The 25,668-nt window shown below is 38.5% G+C and overlaps 1 protein-coding gene across 2 annotated transcripts in view; it reads left to right on the top strand.

Annotated features, from left to right (window-relative positions):
• Positions 1-16,498: 16,498 nt before the first annotated feature.
• LOC109427498 (carbonic anhydrase-related protein 10) overlaps positions 16,499-25,668 on the top strand; it is a 213,329-nt gene continuing 204,159 nt past the window's right edge. Inside the window, exon 1 of one of the 2 annotated variants that reach the window (XM_029855841.2) lies at positions 16,499-16,774. The gene's annotated coding sequence lies outside the window, so the exon portion shown is untranslated. The remainder of the gene's footprint in view (positions 16,775-25,668) is intronic. The other variant, XM_029855840.2, reaches the window with a different exon arrangement.

Here is a 25,668-nt window from a genome sequence, read left to right on the forward strand (position 1 = left end):
GATAGAAAGATATAAAGTAGGATGAAAGGAACGGGCCAGGGATTGAACCCATGACCTTCTGCATACGAATCAGAAGCGGTAGCCACTAGACCACCAAGCCCGTTTTCTGCTCCTCCTAATAATCTAAAAAGAATCTAATAAAAAGAACGTCAGTTGTTATCAGGATACTTAGTTTATTTTATAATTATATAAAACATGGATTAATTTTTTGATAATTTTTCCGATCAAATTGAAATCATTAATAAATATAATATATTTACATTACATATATTGTAAACTCCAAGGGTTAACCCTTCTTTCAAAATGCGGATTCTTTTAATACATGCGGCGTAGCCTGTGGATGCGTTGTAACTGTGTCGATTCGGTTCTAGGTAATCCACAAATCCAAGAATTTGCCCGGTATAATGCAAACAGAGATGTTATCCCGTGAGCGATAGCGAGTTCGAACAGCAAGCGATTATCCGGTAAATTGCATTCATAGTGTTTCCATCTTTTAAGTTGTTCTATCATAGATGCGTGCTTCGGTACATGGTTTCTGTTTATTTTCTTCTTACTTTTCATATTAACATTATCCCATCCACATCCTAAAACTATATATCGTTGGACACTGCAGCAATGGTACAATAAGATTAAATTTATGTAGCTTTTACATTCTTTGTGGTAAAATTTACAATTTGTTTATGGTGCAATTTGATTATATTTATAGTGCAATTTCAATTTTTTATGGAGCAAATATGGTATAGTTATGGAGCAAATGTTCATTATTTATGGATATTTTTATTATTTTTTATGGAGCAAACTTATTTGTTTATGGTGTTTTATTTAATTTTTTATTGATACAATGTTTCATTTTTAACTAGATTTTTTTTGGTTTACCGCTACATTTTTAATTTATTATGGAACATTTATATTTATTTATGGAGAATGCTGTGCATTTTATCGGTACATTACTTAATTATTTATGGTGCATTTTTGTTTTTCTATGGTGCACTTTCGTTTATCTATGGGTGCATTAAATAGGCTGCCTTTCATGGTACCGTTGCGATGGGATACGGAAGTACATTCCATGTATGCCAACCAACAGACTAGACGGAACTCGTTACTTACGAACACCGATACTACTCATTCAGGGTAGGAGGTTTAAGAAGGAGAATAGTTAAAATCGAACGGAATTGCTGGAGAATTTCCTGAAATAATTTCTGTTGGAATTCCTTGAAAAAAATCTTCACGAATTCCTGGTGGAATTTCCGGAGAAATGCCCGAAAGTAATCTCGGATGAATCTCAGGAGTAATTTTTGGAAGAATTTCTGGACGATTACCTGCGAATCACAGGGAATTTCTTTGAGGAATTTCAGGAGAAACTCTTGGAGGAATTCCTGGAGAAATGTTTGGAGAATTTTTCGGCCGAAGTATATGAGGAATTCATGGAAACATTGTTGGAAGAATACCTAGAGGGATTCTTGAAGGAATTCTTGGCAGAATTTTTAGAGAGAAATTCGGAGGAATAAATCTTGTAGGAATTTCTGGTAGAATACTTGGAGCAACTCGTGGAAGAATTTTAGAGGAATTTCTTGAAAAATTCCTGGAAGAATTCTTCCAGGAATACTTGGAGGAAAACCTGGATTTCATGAACAAAGTGAACACAAATGATGGTAGATGTTGTAGATCTTATGAAAATGAGTTCCAGAGTAGTTTAGATGACCTAGATCACCCAATTCATGTACCATGAATATTCAAGGAGTGCTTTGAGGCTTTCTGAGTACCGTAGACTATGTTCTGTGATGATTCATCGTGTATAAAATTTGGTATAGGATGCTGGATTTGTGACACAAACTTCGGAGGCCTTAGAATAGCTCTGAGATCAAAACTTCAACAGACTATGACGGGTAGTAATACATTGCAGGTCAAGGATCAGGAAAAACTATTATTGATTAGTAAAAAGATGAAATTTGAGTAAAAACATGTAGAGTTTATAAAAAATACAAAAAAGCCACGCATTTTCGGGTACCAGAAAAAGGGGGGAGGGTGCAAAGGGGGAGGTACCATGCATTTCTTACCACAACTATTCCTCTTGACTATAAAAAAATCTAGGGTAAAATGTTTAAAAATAAAGAAGATATTGCATTTCTGCCAAAAGTAGATCGTCCCGGGTGTTTACGGGTAAACCTTCCTAAGATGTTAAATCGGTTTTCGTGCGCATGCAGAGTATGGATCAAGGCATCTTCTGAATTTTTTTGTGGTGGAAAAAGTTTTCCATTTTCGCAGAAACCATTTTTTTGTGAAATTTTATTCAAAAATGGTTTCTGAGAAAACGAAAAACATTTTCCACCATACCTTGATCCATACTCTACATGTGCACGAAAATCGATTTTGAAAATATTGCTTCGTTATTTTATAAAAAAATAAAAATCAAAAAGTGGGGAAACGGATTCAGTTTCGCCTTAAGTCTGTATTAAATTGTCCTGTTTTAAAATTGTCCTTTGTAGTTACCCCTCGAAAAAAGGCTTAATAAAAAGCCGAAACGTCGGGAAAAGCAAAACTTGCCGTTTTGATTTACCCAAGACTGAGGAAGCCAGCATTCCGGAATCAATATATTCCAGTCGTACTCATCCAGCACAATTCAATCATACCCTTAGGATTATAATCAGGCATATCTTCAGGATATTCTTGAGGGATTATTCATGGAGTTTCTACAAGAATTCCTCAAGAATTTCCTTCTGGATTTCTTCCAGAAATTCTTTAGAGAATACCTCCTGCAAATCATTCCCCCTACCCGGAATGATCCGCTGAAAATCCTTCGAGGATTCCACCTGGAAATCCTCTGGATATTCCTACCGGAATTCTTTTGTGTATTTCCCTGGAATCCCTGCAGGAATTCCTCCTTTAATTTTTTCGGAGATTCCTCATAGACTTCCTTCGAAGATTCCTTCTGAAATTTCTTTGGTGATTCCTTTTAGAATTCCTCCTCCAGGGATTTAGGGATTCCTCCTGCACTTCTTTCGGGGATTCCTCCTGAATTTTATTCTGGAATGTCTCCTGGAATTCCTTTGGGGTTTTCTCCTGGACATCCTCCATGGATTCCTCCTGAAATTCTTTCGGGGCTTTCTCCTGCTATTGTAACGTGAGTTTCTCCAGAAATTTCTCCGGGGTTTCCTCCTGGAATTTCTTTGGTGATTTCTCCTAGAATTCCATCGGAGATTACTCCTGCATTTGCTTCAAGGAATCCTTATGGAATTCCTTCAGGTGTCCTTCTGGAATTTCTTTGGGGTTTCCTTCTGGAATTGCTTCACTGATTTCTCCTAGAATTCATTCGGGGATTCCTGCTGAAATACCTTCAGAGATTTTTACAGGACTACCTATGGGGATTCCTCTTGAAAATCCTTCAAGTATTTCGCTTGGAAATTCTTCGGAGTTTCCTCCCAGGATTCCTTAAGGGGTTCCCTCTGCGACTCCTGCAGGGATTTCTCCTGTAATTTTTTCGGGGATTTCTCCTGGAATTCCTTGAGGATTTTTCCAAGAATTCCGTCGGGTATTCTTGCTGGACTTTCTTCAGGGATTTCTCCTGGACTTCCTTCGGGGACTCCTCCTGGAATTCCTTTAGCGATTCCTCCTGGAATTAATTCGAAGATTCCTCCTTAAAGTTCTTCGGGAATTTCTCCTGGAATTCTTTCGAAGATTCCTCCGGAACTTCCTTCAAGGATTCTTCCTGACATTTCTTCGGGGATTCTTCCTGGTATTCCGTAGGGAATTCCTCCTGAGATTTCTACGGGAATTCCTCTTCGAATTTCTTCGGAGATTCGTGCTGGAGTTTTTTTTTTTTTTTTGAGATTTTACCCCTGAGGGCATTCATCTCACTGCTGGAATTCTTTTGGGGTTTCCTCTTGGAATTCCTACGGGAACTCCTCTTAGAATTATTTCAAGGGTTTCTCATGGAATTCTATGAGGATTCCTTCGAGGATTCCTCCTCGATATTTTTCGAAAGTTCCTCGAAAGTCAAAGAAATACTTTGACGATTTCTTCTTGAGTTCCTTTAGAAAAAATCTGGATTTTTGTTTGGGATTTCTTTTGGACTCCCTTCATCAAATCCTCCCGGGATTTTTTCGGGGATTCCGCTTGATATTCCGTCATGGATTCCTCCTGGAATTCCTTTGTTGATTCCTTTTAGATTTGCTTCGGAGATTCTTCCTGAAATTCCTTTGAAAATTTCTCATGGAATTACTCAAAGATTCCTCCAGGAATTCTTGCGGGATTTCCTTCTTGAATTTCTTCGGAGATTTCTCCTAGAATTCCTTCGAAAATTTCTCCTGGTATTCGAAAATTCTTCCTAGAGTTCCTTCGAGGATTCCTTCTTGAATTTCTTTGGAGATTCCTCCTGGACTTCCTATGGGAATTCTTCTTAGAATTCCTTCGGGGTTTCCGCTTTGAGGAATCTGCTCGTAATTCCTTCGGAGATCTCTCCCTGAATACCTTTGGTGGTGCCCTCTCGGATTCCTGCAGGTATTTCTCCTGTAATTTCTACGGGGATTTATTCTAGACTTCTTTCGATATTTGTCGGGGATTACTCCTGAAATTCCTTCGGGATTTTCTCATGGAATTCCTTTGGTGATTTCTCTTCAAATTTCTTCGAAGATTGCTCCTGGAATCCCTGGGAGTCCTCCCAGAATTCCTGCAGTGTTTACTCCTGAAATTACTTCGGATTCTTCGGGAATTCTTCCTAGAATTCCTCCGAGAATTTCTCTTGGAATTCTATTGGGGAATTATCTTGGAATCCTTTCGGAGGCTTGTCATGAGCAGTTCTTCCTTCGAGGATTCTTTCTAAAATCCTTTCGGACATTTCTCCTGATATTATGCTCAGACTACAAATTCTAGAGCGAAATGACACCTCCTTTGCTTTGCCAATATTGAAATAATGGTCAAATTTTGGTCACGCCGATTCACGCCGCCGCCGCCGAAAGCTGTCACCGGTGTGACGCCGATGACGCCGCCGCCGATGGCCAAAAATGGCCCTAACGCCGCCGCCGAGCAAAATGTAGTCGGCGCACAGGTCTAGTATACATGTGTTGTTGTACCTACTTGTAACTACGAAGGCATTTCCACGGGGGGAGTGGGGGGGGGGGGTTGTGGTTTGGGGCTATTCTCGGGGAGTTTTGATGGGTCTCAGTTGCGTTACATGGGGTCCGAGGGGGTTTTAGGGGATTTCGACATTCCAGACAGTTTCAGAGGATTTTTGGCAAGTTTAAAAGGCGTTACGCAGGCTTTTGGGGTTTCTGAGGGTCTCCAGGTTCGTTTCATGGGGTCCTAGGGGGTATTAGGGGAATTACGAAGGCATTTCAGAAAGCTTCAGAAGATTTTTGGCGAGTTTCAGAAGCGTTCCTCAGGCGTTCCGTATGCATTTTCGGAGGTTCTTGAGGGTCACTGATTCATTTCATGGGGTCCTAGGGGGTTTTAGGGGGATTTCGTGGGCAGTTCAGAAAGCTTCAGAGAATTTTGGCGAGTTTCAGTGGCGTTACTCAGGCGTTACGAAGGCGTTTTCGGGGCATTTCAGACAGCTTCAGTTGATTTTTGGAGAGATCCAGTGGCGTTACTCAGGCCTTACGTAGGCGTATTGAGGGGTTTCTGAGGGTATCAGGTGCAGGGTTTAGGGGGATTTCTAGGGCGTTTTAGGAAGCTTCAGATGGTTTTTGACTGGTTTCGGAGGCGTTTTTAGGGGTTTCGGAGGGTCTCAGGGGTGTAACAGGGGATTTTGAGGCGGCCTAAAGTTTCTGAAAATACATTTTGGATCACAGCTTTTAAATAAGCTTCAGGTAGATTTCAGCGACGCTTTAAAGCGTTTCTTAAACGTTTCAAGTGGTTTCAGAAGAGATTCAAGACGTGCCAGACTGTTTACGTTTGTAGATCCGATGACCTATACTCAAGGGAGCTCTTAGAGATTCTTAAACAAACATTGAACTTATCACTTGTCAGTACAAAGTTGCATGAGGCTGTGTAAGCATGACTATTATTCAATCATTTAAATACACAAATGCATGTAGATTCTATAACTTTTGCTCAAGAATGTTCTTAGCAAACCTAAACAGTCCCAAAAACCAACGCCAAAATCCGAATCCCCCCCCCCCCCCAAGCACGACAAGAACTCCCCTTAACTCCACTTGCAACTTAATTCCCTCAAACTAACCTTATCCCTAATCTAAAACACTCCAACTGATCTGGACACAATCAGATTCCATTTAGGCAACGAAACCTAAATGGAGGGACCTAAATAGATTTTACCTAAATGGATTCGATCTAAATGGAGGCTTGAGAGTAATACTAAATTTCTGTCGAAATCCGTTGATAACTCTTCTGTGAAAAAAATGATACAATCGAACTGGTGACATGGTGGCTCCAAGGGAGGAATATAGGATTGATGGCCACCTGATCTTTAAATGGACACGAAAGGGGTGAGTATCGCAGCATAATCGGTCGCATTCGCTATTGTCTCGTGCGAAAACGAAACCAATAGACGCATGGATGTTTGTTTTGAGGTATTGTGATGTTCCTTGCTGTGCATGCGAGTGTTGAAAAATAGTGTAGCACAATCGTATTGTTTTTAGCGATAGGTCAACAAGAGCTCGAGTGAATGATTGATGATCGGGGAGCTTGTTTCTTGTTTTTCGTTGAAAAACGTAGTATATGTATAGATTAGTTTAAAATCATCCTTCATATATTTACTCAACAAGAACTGCAAAGTTCGTCTCTTAAAGTGCCGGCCAAATTTTTCATTACTATTGTTTTATTTTAACTAAATTCTCCTGTATGTTTGTACAGTCCACTACCTTACGGTGCTGGCCACACGTCAGTATTTTGTCAAAGTTTGTACAGTCCGTCAATGTTAGCGTCGGCATAAAGTTTTGTTTCAATATACCAATTTCATGGCACGAAGCATATTGGTTCACCAGTCCTCTCAATTGCGAGGTGACACAATATCTCTTTCATTCCATAATTTTTCATGGTCTCACCATTCTTCCAAATTGTGAGGTGACACATTTGGGTGTATACCCGAGCAGAGGATAATATCAAATTCATAACAACAGAATCTCATAGCCTGATTTTATATCATAATGTGTTACTATGAACTTATCAAAGTATTACTTTTTTATAACATGTTTTGTTGGGCAAATTTAATTTGTTATGATAAAGTTATTGAGATTCATCCACTAAATAACATTTCAGTAACATACTTTGTTGTTTTTGTTATTGAGATTCATCCACTAAATAACATTTCAGTAACATACTTTGTTATTTTTCTACTATTGAAAATGTACAAATATGTGATGAACTATATCACAACAATAACAAGTTTTCAAATTCACTGCATGTTTCATTGTTATTAAGTTATTATTGAACCTAACAAAACATGTTATTGATTTAATCTTCCAGGTACATATTTTTGTTATGATTTTTGTTATTTTGCCGCTTATGACAGACAAGTTTATAACATAAAAATTACTGATTCCATTATGCAGTTATTATACAGAAATAACATATTTTATTATGCTGTTGATATTCTCTTTTGCTCGGGTACTGTACGGTTGCATGGATCACATCGCTTTCCAAAGTGAATCCTTGATCTATGCAACTGTCAATCCCTCCCTGCTAACAAAACTCCTTCCCGTGACAACTGTGGCAACGGTTGTCGAACTAACATTCCTTCCCTGCCCCGGTTGACCGTAAGGACGAGATTGAAGCAATCTCTGTGGAGTAACTTCTCTTGAAACTCCCCAGACAATCCTTGGTGAAAATTCCCGAATAAATTCCGGGAAGATTATTTGAAAGAATCCCTGGAAATAATCTTGAAAATCAATGAAAAAATTTCTTAAGGAATCCTACGTGAAACTCCTGAATGAAGAAATAATCATAAGCTTCGATCGCTGAAATTTTTGGAATGCACTTAATTTCCGTTGAGTTATGGCAAATTTTGTGAAAAATGACCATATAATACCATATAATAATAGTTATTGACCATAACTCAGCAACGAGAAAAAAATGCATTCCAAAAATTTCAGCAATCAATGCTTATAAAATTGCATTCCCAAAAATATTTCTTTTTAATTTTCCACGAGTTCAGACATACTTTTTGCGACTTTTTCTCATGAATTTTCTCAACGGTGGAAAATATTGTGGTAATTTTTTTCCACTTCATATATATATTTTTTTTTTTGATTCCTGAGAAAATTTGCTTTCATTTTCATTAAAAAAAAACTTTGTTTCTACGATGCTTCGTTCTTGATTTATGATTTTTCAAAGAAAAGGCTTTTATGGCACATTTGGACATTTTCCAACAAAATTGTCCATAACTCAAAAACGAAAAAAAAAGTGCATTCCAAAAATTTCAGCGACTAAAGCTTATGAAATAACCTTCTCAGAAATATTTTTTCGAAAATTTTCTACGAGTTCGGGCATAGTTTTTTCGGCTTTTCTTTACGAATTTTCTCAACTGTGGAAAATTTTGTGGGAAACTTTTTCTCGTTCACATTTTTTTTTTTATTTCTGAGAAAATTTGCTTTCATTTTCTTAAAAAATGTTTGTTTCTACGATGCTTCGTTCTTGAGTTATGATTTTTCAAAGTAAGTAGTGTCAGGGGAAAACAAAACAATTTCCACCTGAGTTTTCCGGGAAAATAGGCGACCCTGAATTTTCCTTATTTTTTTTTTTTGTTCATATATCCATGAGCCCTGCCTGTGGATAAAGTTCCATGAAAATCTGAGACCCTTTGGCGCAATTTGTACGATAATAAAAAATGCCCTTATATGTACCATATCTCGGCATATTAGACCAAGGTTTGGTACATATACCCTATTACCGCTCTCATCATAAAATTTGGTCGACCCAATTTCCAGCGACATACCAGTAAGTTTATTTTCATTTTTTAGAAAATTTGGCAACTTTGGGTTTAGTTTACATACAAATACTTTTGTTTCACATAAACCATGTTCAAAGTTACTTCAACTTATAATCTTTTGAATCAGATCTAGGGTTTTGATATCGGACGCAAATTGGCGCAGATATGGTCCAGAAAGAACTACAAGTTTTTGAGGGGGTGACCCCAAGCTTTTGATCGGGAATGTATGTCTAACTCGTTCAAGTTTTGAAACACTCTGCCATCCGGGTAGCGACGAAGCAGCTGTTCTTAGCCCTTCCAAGTGAGCAACGGTTCTCTTTAAGAACAACGGCAATCCACCCACGCAACCTCCATGGAAGAATCGATTTTTACGGGCAATTCCTCTTGCAGCCTAAGATGGGGTTGTGCGGTGTAGGTACGTAGGTAGCCTTTATAGCATCTTGCCAAAGAATGGTATTAGTTTTGACAGGCTGGGAAATTTATCTCTCTTTCGTCGGCAAAGTTCAATAAATTTTCCCCGCACGGAGTCTCGAGGACGAGGACGATCAAAACGGAGTGGTGTGTGCGCGACACGGAAGTTAACCTTGTGCACACAACTACAATTGTTTAACAACAAAATCAAGAGTTTGTGATTCACACAGTTTTTTCTTTCGGGTTTTCAGCTGGTTGTATGGGAGAGGACATGAGGGAGAAATAGAGTACGAGAAAGCCACAATCGGAATAGAATTTGTTGCCTGTGGGGATGCTCCTCTGGGCGTTTGGGAGCCTGACTGGCAATTCATCGGAAAGGTGGAGAGGAAATTTAGCGGTTGCGCAGTTCAGTTGTTCCCCTTTGAAAAAAAAAAACGAAAAAGTGACGAGCGACGTCGATAATAGAAAAATTAAAATAAGGCAAACACAATACCATCATAAATATTAATTGTACATTGGCTTGAGGTGAGCACTTGAGGTGCACAATAATATTGGCGAACATGTAAATTGCCTATTTCACACCATTTTTGAGATCTTAAGCTTTAATAAATATGAATTACCAGTTATATGACTTCTTCTGTGGCATCCATATTCATTACCGTTGTACATTAGGCAGTGCTGCCAACTACAGAAATAATTTTCAAGAATCAAGGTAGCCATCTAGCTGATTACGTGTTAGGTTCATTCAAACTTTAATGAAACATGTGAACTATCCCAATTGTTCTGAATTACGTATTAAAATTGTTATTTCTAGCGCTGCACTGTTGCCAGCTTTCAGAAAAAAATATGTATTAAAAATGTATTATTTATCGTATTATAGTTCACATTATATGATTGTATTTGAACAGTGTTTGTTGCCGCTTAACTGTAGAAATAATCATATCAGGTGCCATCACTGTGTGGTCTTTTGTGGTCCTTTCGAAATTTACTGAACAGTAACATCAAGCCTAACTATACCAAACACCGTATCTAACAAAATCTACAAGCAGAGAAAATCGAAGGGGAAGTTCGCTGTTCCCATAGCAACTCATACATTGAGCATTTCCGAAACGTAAAATTACCCCCAAAGGTGAGTGATTCAAGTTCTCTTAACGAAATTCAGCGCCTCATGAGAAAATATCTTTTTTTTCCCCAAATGGTTTATTTAATATGGCTCATTTGTTTAATAAAAAACTTTACGGAGCCGACAGTCTATACAAATAATTTGTTATTCTAAAGAAATTCAAAAATAATACTAATAAAACACCGGGTGCATTTTTTCTTCGGACGCGACCCGGAGCCAGAACTGGAACCGGATGCTGCATACTGCGCTCGGCGTTGATTGGCGTTTGGGTTTGCCATCGCCTCCTGGATCGCTTTGGCTACCTCTTCTAGCTTTTCCATGCTTTCCTTCCGTCGTTGTTCCCTCTCCAAAATTGCTTTAGTTTCGCAACTGATTGATTGTATCGGTTCCTCCTCTAATATATCCGTGTACTGATCATCGTCTTCCAAAACTTCGATAATATTGTTGTCCACTGCGTCCGACGCTTCCTCTTCTGCTATCACGTTGACTTCTCCAGACAAAACTGCAGCATACGAGCTGGTTCCGGTTGCCGCATGTCGCTCACTTCCTTGCTTGCTCCGAATCCGACGTTGAGGACAGGAATCCTTTCGGTGCCCCACTGCATGGCACATGAAGCACGTGTCCTTCAACCCCTCATAGAAGATTCTACCCTTCCAGGTCCCGACGGCAATTACTGGTGGTATATTCTTTTTGATGTCGATATACACACCACGCACACCATTACTAATATGTCCTAGGCCCGAGCTCTCGGGGAATTTCTCTCGAACAATTCGATCGATTTTTCCATGTTCTTTAAGTTCCACCGATAGCAAATCGTCGCTCAGCTCCGGTGGCAAATCGAATACTCGAACGTACTGGACGTTGGTACCTGCGACGCACATTTGCACGTCTACCGTCTTCCCATTTGCGTAAACAAATTTTGCAGGTGCCGTGTTCTTCGTTAATGCCTGCATCATTGCATCCCGGGATGTGAATTTGATGAATATGGAGCGATCGTGTGCTGTCTTGTACACCGTCTCCATTTGCATCAAATCTGTTCCCAATTGTTTCAGGAAGCTGGCGATTTCTTCCCATGAAGGTCGCGGGCTGCCCACCGGGAACCGAAACTGTGCGGTGTTAATTACTTCGCACATTTTGATCACTAGATGCTGATCCGTATGGCACAGATAGCACCAAAATGTGAAGCCACGGTGAACGACCGGGAAACAAAGCGCACCAAAAAAAACAACTGCCCGTACAGCACAAAAGCTGATAGCGATAAAGAAACCGGAGAGAACGCACTGATTCCGTGTGTTCTCGGTGACAACAGCAATAGAACTGTTGAAAATATCTTTTTTGTTTACATATGTTGCATACGGTGTTTGGTAAAGTTAGGCTTGACACGTGTCTATATAGAAAATTATTCAAGATTAAGAACAATGATTCAAGCGGACGTTAAACTTAATTTTGGACGTAAACCGATTCAGCGTAAAATAAATGGAGTAGAATAAGGTGGATTTAAAAAATATGATAGATAAGAAAATATAAAGATAAGAAATCCAAAAGATAGAAAGATGGTTACAATCTTTAACAATAGATAGTTGAAAAGAATAGAAGATATCTGAGCAGTAAGACAAGAAGGGAAATAGAAAGACCAGATAGACAGAATAAAAGAAAGATATGAAAATATGTAGCGAAACTTGTGGCGAAACGAAGGTAGTAGGAAAGGATAATAAGAAAAATGAGAAACTAGGGAGGTATAAGGATAAGAATAAATGGGGGTGGGGGGGTTGGTTTCAAAGCAAAGGGGTGTAAGTGACAAAAATCCAATTTCGAGTACCGTGGATACACAGTTATGGATCACATACGGTTACGGATCGATTCGATGTTTAAGGTCAAATGTCGCCTCTCTGCACAGCATGACATAGCATAGCATAGTCTTCATAGCATAAACACTATACTATGCCACTCCATGCCATACTAAGCTGCAACATACGATCGTAAACATCGAATTGATCCGTAACCGTGTGTGATCCATAACTGTGTATCCACGGTAAATGAGGTTTAAAGTTTTTCACCAATTTTTCATCCCACACAAAATATGTGGAGTTTTAAAATCGACCCAATTTTCTCTTAAAAATAAATCTTAAAAAAGTTCCTGAAAGCTTGAAATCTGAAGAATTTTTTGATATACTCAGCTAAAACTCGACAAAATGGTCACTTACACCCCTTTGATTCTGGGCCACTCAAATATGTTATAGAAGACTGGCAGGCGAAGACATCGAACATTGAATAAGAAAGTAATGGGATGCTTCAGTATAGACATAAATAATAAAAAAGGGGATTGTGAAAATATTTAAAAAAAAAACACATAAGGATGAAAACAATATATGGATATAGCAAAAAAAATTAAAACTAAACTATGAGAAAACGTTAAAAAGAAAAAAGAGAAATGAAAAGAAAAAGAAATATAAAGATGAATTCCATAATACAAAAAAAAATGGGAAAATAAGAAATGTAATAAAGTACACTCCCGATCAAAAGTTTGGGGTCACACCATCAAAAACATGTCATTTTTTTTGGCCCATATCTCCAATCATTTGCGTCCAATTCAAAACCTTAAGTCTCATTCAAAAGATAAGAAGTCATAGTAAATTTGAACATGATTTAGGTGAAACTTTTAAAAAATATTTGTATGTAAACTTAAGCTTAACATGCCAAACTTTCTAAAAAATGAATATAAACTTACGGCAGTGTCGTTGGAAATTGGGTCGATGAAATTTTAAGGTGAGAGCGATAGTATATCCTGTTTTGTATTAGCTTTCAACTGCTTGTTATCGAACTTGGTTAAAAAATCTAGAAAAATAGTTATTAAATAAATTAACTCTTGATGTCATCAACCAAAAGTTGAGGGTCTCCACTCAATGTGATGGATACATCACTAAGCCAAAATTTTAGGGTCACTGTCGTAAAACATCGAAAAGTGATTTGGTGATATCTTCGTCATCTATAGTTCAGTTTAGATTATTTTTGAATAATTTCGAAGATAATTAACTAAATTTACGTTTGATGTCTTCAATTTAGCGTATTCAACGATTTTTATGCATAAAAATGTTATGTAAAGTCAACACATTAAAAAAAAATTAGGAAGTTTTACGTTAAGTTTTAGTATGTAAATTAAATGTCTATGCAGTAAGTACCTTCTTTATGTTTCAAATAAGCCAAGCAGAATTGAAATTGAATAAAAGATTAAAAAAATCAACAAAACAACATTCCATATGTTAATATAGTGATCCCAAACTTTTCACCGATGACATCAAAGGTTCATTTATTTAATAGCTAATAGCTTATAGCTAATAGCTTAATAGCTTAATTTTTTAGCCAAGTTCGGTAAAAGCAGTTGAAAGCTAATAGAAAACAGTTCATATTACCACTCTCATCTTAACCGTTATGTGGCCAGCAAACTTTTTGCTTTTTTCTACACCGTGTATTTTAAATGGGTGCTGGGTACCTGGGTACCCTGCCGGCCACATAAGGGTTAAAATTTCATCGACCCATTTTCCAGCGACACTGCCATAAGTATAGTTTGATGCCCCTTTGAGGCAACAAAACTCACGAACGGATGAACCGATCAGCATGATTCTTGCATGGTTCGATTCGTATTCATGGTGGCTGTGTTTATATGTATAAAAAGTTACGAAAATCATTCAAGAAGAATAAAGAATGTAAAAATACAGATTTTTCATCAGCCGGGAAGAAATTTGGCGTGATTGGAATGAAATCAATCTAGAGTGCGTTGCTGCGATGTCATCAACAACTGTCAAACCATCACCGCTTGGTAAGACAAATTTTGCCGGGACAGCTAGTTTTATATAAAATTTGGCATTTTTAGCTCAAGTTTACATACAAACATATTTGAAAATTTTTCATTTGAATCATATACAAAGTGTCTTTGACTTATTATCTTTAGAATGAGATATAGGGTTTTGAAAGTGGACGCAAATTGGTAGATATATGGACATAAAAAAGACATGTTTTTGAGGAGGTGACCCCAAACTTTTTGGGTCTCCAGACGGCAGGTATGACTCCCGTTCCAGTCGCGAAAATTTTTTCGACTCCCTGGGCATAGTGTATCATTGTCCTTGCCTCACAATATACAAATTCATACAATGGCAGGCAAAGAAATCCCTTAAATTATTTTCTTATCTGTAATTTAGCTTTATTATTAACGATAACCGTTTAGTGTATACACTTTGAATCGGGTCAAGGAAACATTGGAAGGTAATAAAATTTATACTACATTAACAAAAAATACCCACAATTATACAAAACTAAAGAAAATAAATTAATAACTGTGAAAGTGCTAAAAAAACTAAGTTGAAGAGAAGTCGGCCAAGTTCCAGTGGGAACGTAGAGCTATAAAGAAGAAGAAAAATAAGAGCCCAAACTTTTGATCGGGAGTGTAAATAGATATGGATGTGATGAAAATTTAGATTGAAAAATCAATGACTTGAATATTGCAAGGAATATTTAAATATCAAACTATCTATAAAGCATATGATAAGATAGGAAAGTTAAACGATATAAAATCGGAAAAATTCAGAGGGTACAAATTTACTTTGTTATATGCGCTAATACCCGTCATATCAGATGGAAAATAGCCATGAATTACAAATATTCCAACTTCCCAAGCAACACACATGTTATATAGGAGTTACAACAGCGCAAGTTTTGGTTGTATAGAAGTTAATTTGACGTAATTCTAACATTATGTTGAAATAACGTCACATAAACTTCTGTATAACCAAAACTAGCGCTGTCGTTACTTTGATATAACATGTGTGTTGCTTGGGTTACCTTTGTCAATGATACATAAGAAGGAAGCAACAAGATGTAGATTATCAATAACACAAGTTTACAAAATAAAACGAAAGTCGTGAACTTCTGTAAACGACCAAAATTTTTGAAGCACAATTTAGTGCTGATTTCGAAACTGACCTTCAAAAATTTTTAAGTGGAACAGTTTTTGAGTTTTAGCTCAATATCGAGTTTTGCAATTTTTCAAAATATGTAATTTACTAAAATTCAAATATATTGCGTTTTGTTCAACCAATTTCAAATCTTTTTCCATAAATTAAAAGCTGAATACAATACCATTCGATCATCTGAATACAGGTTTTGCGTCAGATTGATAAAATTCAAGATATTGGCGAGTTTTAGGGACGATCTTCTTAAATTTTAGCAAAATTCCCAAAATTTTATGAAGAAATGTATTTTTTTTCAATAAGAAAAAACCGACTTAAAAATTATCTCTCGACGTTTATTTGACATATCATATGTAGGCGAGTTACAGTAAAAATTTCAGCTCGAACGGAGCATTTATTACGGAGAATGAGATGTTTGAAGTGAGCGACTTTGCTTAAAAATAGAACAAAAATCGATTTCAAATCATCAACCTTGTATGGAAAGTCGAAAAAAATTCCGCTCTACTGTAATTTTTTTCTTTCGCGTTTTCGAACTCAGGGCATGATTCTACACCAAAAATGATCATCAGCTTACCGAGTTCAAAAATGCTGTAAACTAGTGTAAGCAGCCCCCATAGCACTTAATATTGGAAAATTATTGAAAATTTTGATGTTTCAATTTCACTCCACTTACGACTTCACCACTTTTCTCGTTTTGCGAATGCCGAAGAATCGCGCCGAGCTGTTCTGGTTTATGAAGTAAAAACGTGAAGATGTTAGAGTTTTCAATGTTTCATACATTTTGTGGACGGTGGTTTGAAATTAGAACGTCAAAAAATGCAGTAGACAAAACAAAGTTTGACGGAACAGCTATTAAGATATATGATGATCAGGTTGAGAACCACTGGATTACAATTTTTCAAATTCTACTACACTTTTTTATTTTGCATTCCGTGCTCGTAGTAACAATTTCAATCGCCGTTTTTGTTTTGATTCTTCTTGTTCATACACATTTTCCGGACGCATGCGCTCTTACTCCCAGAATCCCCAACTCGGAACAACATCTCCAAATCGCACCACTCACCTGCCCCCCAGTTCGGAAAAGTTGCTCCTAGAGTTGTCCCGTTCTCCCTCACTGCCAAAATGTCCCCCTTTCACTCGCCGCTCGATGTAAACATTGTGATAACGATTCCCATTCGCATAATATCAGAACAAAGCTTGCTACCGGCTGCTGGTAGCCAGCCAGTCGCGCGAAGTCGTAGGATCCTTTCCGGGCGCTAGGTTAGTATCCCTTCGGCAGCGCTTGGAATCGGTCGCGAAACGTGCTTTCTCCTGGAACGGGCAAATCGGATCCAACAGTAGTGGGACCTAGGACTATGTGGTGTGTATAGCTGCTGCTGATGATGCAGTTGTGATGTGGGCAGCCTATTTGTGCAGTTACTATATTTGGAATACTACTACTCAGAGAGGGGCAGTGGACGGGGGTGGTGAATATGCATCAACGGTCATCGACGACGGAATGGAACGGAACGGACGGTTACGCAGCTGATGCGTGTCTTTGAAATCGGTTGTACGTCGGAATCAGCTGATGGACCATGTGGAGTTGGTGGATTGTATTTGGTTGAATGAGTGGTTTTCACCAGAGAACAAATTTGTTGCTAAGTGATATGGATCATGGAACGTGAAGAAGGGGTTACTTTCCTGTGTTAGCACACAAGTTGCGGAGAGATTTCTGTGAAAAACTAGAAAAATTGTGTGGAAATGAGCTTGAAGAGCGTTCTTATAGCAATATGATGTTTTGATATACAAAGTGTGACGGAAAAATGTTATTGAAGATTTAGTGAAAGTGATTTTAGAATCAAACCGGGTTTCTTTGGTCTATTTTTGCTGTACAACCGGGCTTTTTGAGTACAAATACTGATCTACGATGCCTGCAGAGCCGTAGCGTGCGTTTAGCCACGAAAAGATCAACTAATGCCACAAAGTGACTGGAAAACTGCAACACTCGTGCTATATTGAGAGGACAAGTACTACTTTTATACAAAATTTCATTATAAAGACCTGGGATTATGGTTCGCTTTACTTAATTTACCTTACACCATGGTGCATGTCCACAAATATTCTGAATTTGACGTATACGAAGTACTTTTTCTTCTAATATCACTAGTACTGGTATTTTCCACAGATGTCTACAATAATCCGTACGATTCAAATTTTAATACCAGATTCATGTTTCAACCTGATATTTTAAAAATCTAAACGGCTTTCGCAGATTTGACGACGACATGACGAAAATTTTTAAAATCATTTGCATTTGCATTAAATTGCTGTATTTTGACAACAACTGCTTTTCGATTGGTGGCGTTTAAAAAATAGTAGAATTACTATTTTAATACTTTGTGCACTTTTAGCCCAATGTGTTACATCCTTTCGTAGCTAACACAAATCATGGAAGATCAGGGAAAGATTCATTGTCATGTGGGATAACAAACTTTTTTTTTCAAATGACTTATTCTGACAATCTGCAAAACGTGACTACCAGTTGGCTGGAGTTCTACTAAACCGAACCAAGCACCAAGTAGATTATTCCGAGATAATCAAGCTTAAAGTTAAACCTTGAAAGTGGTTTGACAACAGTTTGATTAACAACAGCTAAGATTATTTAAGGTGAAACGGGACACCGTGTTATTTTTCCTGTCTTGCCTCTCTTTCTAACAACTTGCCTCGCGATTTTGAAGATGGTAATCTCGAGTTTTATCGTACTGAAGATGCTCAAAAACAATCAGCATATGCACTGCAAGTGAGTATACATAATGATAGGTTTTTGTTACAAAATATGAAGTAGCATTTGAGATTACCATCTTAGAAACAACAGAGAAATGGCGGATATTTTCTCGACCGTCCCGTTCGCCCTTAAAACTTTTCCATACACATGCCACTTGCAGGCCTTCATTTACGATCAGAGATGAAGAGGATGGCCAAAATGTTTGGGATAGGCATCTTGTTTTTCTCTCACAAAAAAGCTCAACAAGTTATAACTTTTCATGGAGCGCATCAAAAAATCTCAAATTTTGACTGTTTGGCAACCTATTATAAGCACCGACGAACCGACGTGACAGCTAGAACAAATAAATTCAAATTTGTTGTCCGCGACGCCATGATGAAAAATAGCCGAACACTATCGCCACCTCTATAACGGCTCGCGATGATTTGCTAGCTCGACACCAAACCCCCGTGTGTTCATATAGGAAATGGTTCGTGTCTGCGCTGATTTGACAGAAGCGATCGCTCGCTTCGCTGGTCGACCGTTAAATTTGGGGGGGACAGTTTTGAATCACCACTGTCACGTCGGTTCGTCGGTGTTATAAGTGCATCTTTGGTACAAATTTGGGCTCGATTGATTAATATTTCGCAAAGTTAGAACTGTTCGGGTAAAACACTATTTTTCAAACAACTCATTTTTGAGGTGTCATATCTCGGAAACCACTGAATCGAATTGAATGAAATTTTGAACGTATACTAACAATATGTAAATGCTTCAAAAAATATTAAAACATAGGTACTTTTTTATCGTTGGAAAAAGTTACCATGGACTGGCACTTTTTGGATTTTTTCTCAAAAAATGTATTTTTTTTACATCAATGCCAATAAATTTTAGTATTGATATCCAAAGATTTTTCAATTCTGTTATCAAGTTATCAATCATTCAATTCGGTTCACTGGTTTCTGAGATATGACAGTTCAAAAATTAGTTGTCTAAATAATAGTGTTTTACCAAAACGGTTCCAACTTCGCCCTGACTCACCTCGATATCAACAAAACCTGAGGACTTGCAAAGACGCTGTCTTCAGGTAAGTTATTCAGAAGACCAAAAGCAACAACTTTTCTGAAGGCGGCATTTTTGTAGGTATTCTGGTTTTAGAAATATCGAGGTGAGTCAGGGTGATGCAATATTGTTGCAATACTTTTTGTGAGTCCGTACTTATGACGGGTAGTGTATGCACTCTCTCTCTCTCTCTCTTCTTGGCGTAACGTCCTCATTGGGACAAAGCCTGCTTCTCAGCTTAGTGTTCTATGAGCACTTCCACAGTTATTAACTGAGAGCTTCCTCTGCCAATGACCATTTTGCATGCGTATATCGTGTGGCAGGCACGAAGATACTCTATGCCCAAGGAAGTCAAGGAAATTTCCTTTACGAAAAGATCCTGGACCGACCGGGAATCGAACCCGTCACCCTCAGCATGGTCATGCTGAATACCCGTGCGTTTACCGCCTCGGCTATATGGGCCCTGCACAGCACATAGTATAAATACTGTCAAACGTATTTATCCAAATAAGGCTGTTATATAAAAATTTAAATTAATGCAGCTTAGTATATACAACAGTAACATGAGGAGACTTGATCCCTCGAGGATTACACACACATAATACATGTCAAAAATAAAATACTATTCGGAAGCCTCTATTTACTCGGAATTCTAGTATATTCAATGATAAAACACGTCAGGTAATTATTATTTTATTACACACCATAACCCGAGCAGGAACGCATAACTGCAGCATACCAAGATCAGGTACCATACCAAAATGAGGTATTAGTCGGTTACCCAGGTATTGAAAATAACTCATCTTGGTATTTTATAGGTATTGATAAAATACCTCAACGAGTTATTGGTTTGGTGTTGAGGACTACTTGAGGTATTATTCAGTTATGGAAAAATCACTATTTGTATGGAAAAATCACCGATTATTATTTAGGTATTGGCATACCTGATGTCGTTATTCACGTGTCATGCACAGAATACACACCAGTTATTATTTTAGGTATTATACCTCTTATGCAGGGCTTCTTAATAACTCATTCAGGTTGTAGGTATTCGGTTTTCCATACCTGAGTTCTTCAGCTATTTTCTCCTGCTCGGGAAAGAGGGGGATCAAGTCTCTCCATTTATAAAATACGGCACATCCTTAACAATTTAAAGTTATCTTACAATTTCAAATACACCATATTGAAGAGACGTCTACTCTGGTTGATGGTTGAGAAATGAATGAATTTATTATACACTGTTTTTCGTTACATACTGACAGGACTGAGATCAATGATTGCTACGATCCTACATCTCTCTCCTTTTCTAATAGTTTGTAAATATATTCAGAATTCTAAAGTATATGTATGTTTTACCTCTATTGCAGTTATCTAATACTTAGTTATATAAGTTATACAAATTGTAATCGTTAAGGTATTTTGGAATTCGTTTTGGTCTGCGTTGTTCTTGAACTATCGAATCTGCTTGACGTTTCCAGCCAGTTGTAGTTGCCTCGGGGTGGCCCACTGAATGAACAGGCTCACTTCGGTTTTCATGCCGGTTGTCCTGGGTACTTTGTGTGATTATTAGTTCCTCTTCGTTTGCAGTGCCTGGAATAATAAGACCTTTATAATTTGTCCAAAATGTATATGAAAAGCCAAGGTCCATGATACATTGAGTTGAGAAGGTTTTTTTTTAATACCTGAGTCTTCATCTTGAATATTGATCGGATTTTCATTACTTATTCGTTTTGTATGGTTAACATGACGATCAGAAACAACACCCGTTTCTACATTCTTCAGATGAAGGCGTGTGCCGTTACGTTTAATGACAATGTGCAATTGTGGGCTGAATGTTGTCGACAACTTGTTTTTCTTGACGAAATTCTTAACTACAACTTTGTCTCCGACGTCAATGTTAGATGATCTTGCTTTACGTTTAGTATCTGTGTATACTTTTCCTTTTTCTTTCGAGTTTTTGTCGTTTTGCCTTGCTTGATCCAAATCTACAGTACGTGATGTCTTTGGTAGTTTATCTCGTATATTCCAGCCGAACATAAGTTCCGATGGTGAATAGTTTGTTACGCTGTGTGGTGTTGCACGATAAGAATGTAGAAAATCCTGTAGGTCATTCTTCCAGTCACGGCCCATGGAGACACTAATTTTGATCGTCTTTAGAAGTGTGCGATTTTGTCTTTCTACCAAGCCGTTTTGGAATGCAGCATACGGAACTGTATGGTTGATAGTAATACCGCTGGATTTGCAGAAATTAGTGAATTCTTCTGAAGAGAAAGGTTGTCCATTATCGCATACGATTTCTTCAGGGAACCCAAATCGAGCAAAAATTTCTCTTAGCTTGGTAATTGTTAGTTTAGCCGTCATGGAAGTTAGAATAACTATTTCAATATATCTTGAAAAATAGTCAGTTACAACTAACAAATGATATCCCCCTGGAACCTCCGTGAAATCTATTGCAATTTTCATCCATGGCCTGTTTGGCAAATCTGTTCTTGAAATTGGAAGCGTGTTTGGTACTGACACTAATACACAACCGGTACAATTTCCCACATATTGCTCTATCATTTGATCCATGCGACTCCACCATACTTACGACTAGTGGTTTGTGGTCCGTAATCAGCCAAAATGATTTTCCGTATAAGTAGTAATAAAACTTTTCACATGCCCACACTAAGGCTAATGCCTCACGTTCGGTTTGCGCATATTTTTGCTCAGTAACCGTAAGAGTTTTGGAAGCATAGCATATGACTCGATATTGGCCGGAGTGGTCCTTCTGAACAAGAACAGCTCCTAAACCCACTGGACTTCCATCCGCAATGACATATGTATCATCTCCGGGGTCATAAAATCCGAGTGTTTCTTCCTTCAGCAGAATGGTTTTGATTTGTTCGAAAGCGAGTTGATGAATGGGATCCCAGTGAAATGCAGTTCCCTTACGAGTTAGTAAGTTTAAGGGATAAGTTACGGTGGCCATATCAGGGACATAGCGATGAACGAAATTCACTAGTCCAAGAAAGCTTCTAACTTCTTCTGTCGACTTAGGAGGCTGTAGATTTCTTATTGCGTCTAGTTTTTCCCGAGCGACTGAGATTCCTTTCCCTGAGATGTGATACCCCAAGAAATCCAGGCTGGTAACGTTGGTTTCCACTTTGTCCGGGTTAATAAGAATGTTGTATTTTTGAAGCTGTTCATGTACTAGTTTTGTTCTGGACAATAATTCTGCCTCAGTTTTGGCTGGGATGAGAATATCATCGATGAAGATTATTAGCCATGGCAAGTTTGCAAAAATTGTTTCCATTGCTTTTTGGAACAGTTCGGGAGCAGCTGAGAGACCAAACATTAATCTTTTGTATCTCATCAATCCGAGTGGAGAAATGAAGGTAGTGATATATCGACACTGCTCGCTAAGAATGATCTGGTGAAATGCTTGTCGAATATCGATTTTGGTAAAAACCTTGTTCCCTCCAATCTTTTTAGTAATTTGTTCGAGGGTTGGCAGAGGATGTACTTCTCGCACAACAGCCTTATTAGCTTCACGGAGGTCAACAATGATACGAACTTCCGTTTGACTCTTCCGCTTCACTAGCATTGGCGAGACCCATTCCGAAGCCTCATTGACACGTTCAATGATGTCTTGGCTTTCAAGTTCTTTCAATTTCGCAAGTGTTAGTTGTTCTAACGGGTAGGGGATCCTGCGCAACCCTTGGCGAACAGGTGGAACAGATTTGTCGATTTTTATGTTAGCGACAATTCCTGTTTTGGAAATGATTAATTTTCAAAATTTGTTCTTTGTAGGTGTGAAATTTTGTTTTAATGAAATTAGTGCTTACCATTCATACTTGGAAACGGTTGATTTTCAACATCAGTTCCTAATTCAGAAATTTAATTTCTTTTAATATTTATATACATATATATACTATTTTTTTTATTCAGTATGTTTGATAGGAAAAAAATAAAATCATTGCTTACCTACAACATTCGGAAACGTACGGTTTTCCATGGCCTGTAGAAACTTGATGATGCCCAGTTCAACAGCGGAATTACCGGACAGTAGCGAACACTTGCCTTTGGCGATCACGTACAACGTTGTATCAGCCTGCCTGTTTCCACAAACAAGCTCTGTCTCGACCTCGCCAAGAACTTCGAGTGGAGTGCTGGAACCGTATGCGTTGAACGTCTTCTGGCTTCCCTTCCGTACTGAGTATGCTTCAAATCCTGCTTGTTTCAGCGTAATCCAGTCGTTTTCACATAACACATCTTCATCAGCTCCGGTATCGACTACGAACTTCACGGCGTGACCTCCTACTTGCACACTAACGAATCGCTTACCAGAACCAAGATGGAACAGGTCGAAGATTTCATCCGGTGATGTTTCTGCTGGCCTCTCGCTGGTGCTGTCTATCTCGCGAACAAATCGTCTAGTTCTAGGCTGTCTGGATTTGGCCATGGATTCGTCCGGCGGCGAGATTCGTGACGATGATGAAGGCTTGTTGAACTTCCTACGTTTTGTTAGACAGCAACGGCCGAAGTGTCCAACTTGACCGCACATTTTGCATTTCTGTGACCTTGCTGGACAAGCAGGATCGTTGGGACTATGTCTTCCTTCACACCGAGTGCACCGTGACCTTTGTTGTACGTAGTTTCTAGAGCTGATCTTCAGTACGTTATCATCTTCTGTTGCTGACTTGAAGTTGTTCATCAAATTCGGAGTCGATTTTGCTGGTTCCTGGTGCTTCCAGTCGCTGAGTTGAAATTTGACTGATTCGTTGGTACGTCCAATACTCACTACTTCAATTAGCGTGAGATCTTTCTCCAAACATTTCCGCTTCAGTTTCGCATCTTCCGTTGTAGTAACGATTTGGTCCACAATCATGTTTTCGGTTTGGTCACCGAAATCACAGTAGGCTGCCTGTTGCTTCAACCGTATGACAAATGTGTCCAGCTTCTCCGTTTCCATCGGTGTCATTTGCCGAAATTTCTGCCGCTCATATGTTTTTGAAACACGTGGTATGAAGTAGTCGTCCAGTAGATTGACAGCGACACGGTAGCGATTGTCCAGGGGATTTTCTACGCCGTTGACTTTTGCAATCACCTTCCGAACATCCGGACCTCCAAACATCATCAGCGTCCTGAACTTCTCCTCATGATCATCGATTTGCTTCCATGCGAGGTACGCATCGAAATTTTCACGCCATTTGCTCCATCTAGCCGACGCGGGACCTTCGGCATCCTCAAGGAAGGGTGGCACCATGGGATTTACCTATTTAATTAGGAATAATTATGCATCGCTTAAAATGACGAAAGTCTAGCTTTCATTTCACACTCTTAAAATATTTTTATTTGAATATTTTTTCATACAGTGAAATAATCTCTCGAGGAATCGCCTCGGAGTTCTATGTGATAGGCGTACTATCATTCCAAATAATGGTTTAATTTGTGAGCTTCATCCCTCGAGGAATCGCCTCTGGGACTCACATTTATTCAGTTGCTCCGGGTCCGCACCATCTCGAATAGGCATCATCCCTAAGATTCTGGGTTTTACAGTAAAGCAGAGTAATCGCTCTCTCTTATTGTAAAAGACATCCCTAAGAATCTGGGGCCCATCGTCAGGATTTTGGAAACATCCCTGAGAGCCAACGGGATTTTACAAGGTCCGGGTCCAGATTCCCTGAATAGATTTCATCCCTGAGATTCCGGGTTTTACAGTAGGACAGAGTATTCGTTCATCGAAGGAACTCTTCCTCACTGCAAAGTTCATCCCTTAGAATCCGGGGTCTACCGGGGATATCTGGAATCATTCCTGAGAGCAATCTCGATCAAGTATACTCACGTACCATTGGCCAGGCCATCTCTTGGTTGGAATTTTCTCTGTTGCTTGAGATCCGCTTGAACAGTGTTATCCTCGTCGCCAGTGAAGAGACGTCTACTCTGGTTGATGGTTGAGAAATGAATGAATTTATTATACACTGTTTTTCGTTACATACTGACAGGACTGAGATCAATGATTGCTACGATCCTACACATATTCATCAAAAAATACAAGAAAACTTGAAAAGAAAACTAATAGGAAGCTTCTGGAGTTATTGTCCCTTTAAATTAACCATGTGCTCAAAAGGGGATCCATTGTGATCCATTTTTGAAAAAACATCATAAGGCATGCCTCCATAAAAACACAGTTTTGAAAACTTTAACAATAATTTAAAGTCCTTCTATTGTGTGTAAACCTGCAATAAATGTTTACTAGCTATTCTGTACGAAAAACGAAGTGTACGAAAAAGGATCTAGTTTGGTGTTTTTCTCAAAACTGCAGGCAAATAAAAAAAAATGATCAAGTACGTAGACCAGCGTAGATGGCATAGTAATTGCAGTAGATTCTGTAGACCTTGGAAGTCCTGAACTCCAGGACATTTTGCGTACCTTACAATGACGCACAACCTCAGAAAAGTTTTCTCGTAACATTTCGCAAAGCCATGGATAACAATGACCA

The sequence above is a fragment of the Aedes albopictus genome, chromosome 1 (assembly GCF_035046485.1).
Source record: "Aedes albopictus strain Foshan chromosome 1, AalbF5, whole genome shotgun sequence".
NCBI classification, from domain to species: domain Eukaryota; kingdom Metazoa; phylum Arthropoda; class Insecta; order Diptera; family Culicidae; genus Aedes; species Aedes albopictus.